Raw genomic sequence first — 1,781 nt, forward strand, 5'->3', positions numbered from 1 at the left:
TTGGCGAATTTGATTATGTCGAAGGCAAGTCGGAAGGTGGCATAATAGTACGAGTTTTCACGCCTGTTGGCAAGGAGCAGGGCATTTTTGCACTCGAATATCCACAAAAGTGTTGCCGTATTATACAAGTTACGATACGAGAGTTAGCGATTTCCGATTTTCCGGCCGGTGCAATGGAGAATTGGGGCTTTGTAACATATCCTGAGACATCTGTATTAGTGGAACCGAAAAAAAATTATGCGCAAGCAATCGATTGCCTTAACTGTGGGCCACGAGATCGCACATCAATGGTTTGGTAAGATGAATTTTATGTCTACAATGCGACTATTTCTTAAACAAAAGACTGCTTTTTGTAGTCTTTTTTTTTATTGTTTGCAAAATGGTGCTGCTTCAATGGAGAAAACAAAAGAACAGGAAGCAATTACTGTGCTTTATGATCTATTTTCTATGTCATGTAAACAGAAAAGTGAATTTGTAAGTCACAAATAGAATGCACAAAAGTTTTTCTTTATATAAAACTTTTGTTGGAAACTATTCTCACACATTTCATAATCTTTTAGGCAATCTGGTTACTATGGAATGGTGGACACATTTATGGTTGGATGAAGGTTACGCCGCTCGTTGAATTCCTGTGCGTAAATCACTTGTTCCCAAAATATGACATTTGGACGCAATTCGTGACTGATATGTACACACGCGCCATAGAATTAGATTCGCTGAAAAACTCACATCCTATTGAAGTGCCTGTCGGCCATCCATGTGAGGTCGATGAGATTTTAGATGAAATTAGCTACAATAAAGGCGATTCTGTTATACGTATGCTTCACGATTATATTGGCGAGGAGGACTTTCGTAAAGGTATAAACATCTATTTGACACGCCATCAATACAGGAACACATTTACGGAGGATTCGTGGGCTGCCCTGCAAGAGGCGAGCTCGAAGCCTGTGGCTAAAGTGATGTCAACATGGATTAAATTGAAGGGATTTCCACGACAAAATACATCTGTAAAATATGGAATATACTTGGACAAATCACATTAATGCAGCACATCGAATAATTGCTATGTAAGTGACTACATCAAGTCACCTGACCTACATACATACCTTGTCGGCCTACATCATCGGCAACTTGTTGCCAAGCCCTTTCCAGCTTGTCTCGCTTTGCATATTCAGACGAATGTATATTCCACAGGCAATCGCGTTGCTTTACAGCATTTATAATTTTTATGACAAGCCCAGTATCCGACATATCGTCGCCTGGGTAAAAGATTGTCGGATGTAAATTTCGGTAGGTTGTGGGAAATCGCGATTGAAGTTTTGAATACGATTTCGAAAAAACGCGAAGAAAGATTTTCTCCAAAGTCTCTGAAAATGTTACTAGTTTACAAAACTCTTAAATTATTTAATTTTTACTAAATTATCGAAAAACTTGTAGTCAATATCTCGGAAACTAGAGGAGATATCTAAAAACTGATAGCACTAATCGAAAGACCTTATTTCAAAATATATAACTGCATGTAGAACTAAAAATCTTCAAAATGGCGCTTACGACAATATTTTACCCAGGCGTCGATATGTTTTTTTTTTTTAATGGACGCGATGCGATCTGACGTTTAATATTATCGTTTCCGAAGTAGTTGAAACTTCTCACCGAGTAGTTGACACTTCGTACGAAGTAGTTGGCGCACAGGCCACGAAGTAGTTGAAACTTCTCACGAAGTAGTTGACACTTCCCACGAAGTAGTTGATGCAAGACATGCAGCGAGCAGGTTACTTACA

At 38.7% G+C, this 1,781-nt stretch overlaps 1 pseudogene; it reads left to right on the plus strand.

Moving 5' to 3' along the window:
• Positions 1-221: 221 nt before the first annotated feature.
• LOC108380001 (puromycin-sensitive aminopeptidase pseudogene) lies at positions 222-1,109 on the plus strand (annotated as a pseudogene).
• Positions 1,110-1,781: the final 672 nt, after the last annotated feature.

The sequence above is a fragment of the Rhagoletis zephyria genome, unplaced genomic scaffold (assembly GCF_001687245.7).
Source record: "Rhagoletis zephyria isolate East Lansing unplaced genomic scaffold, Rhagoletis_zephyria_1.1 Rzeph_scaffold_17950, whole genome shotgun sequence".
NCBI lineage: Eukaryota > Metazoa > Arthropoda > Insecta > Diptera > Tephritidae > Rhagoletis > Rhagoletis zephyria.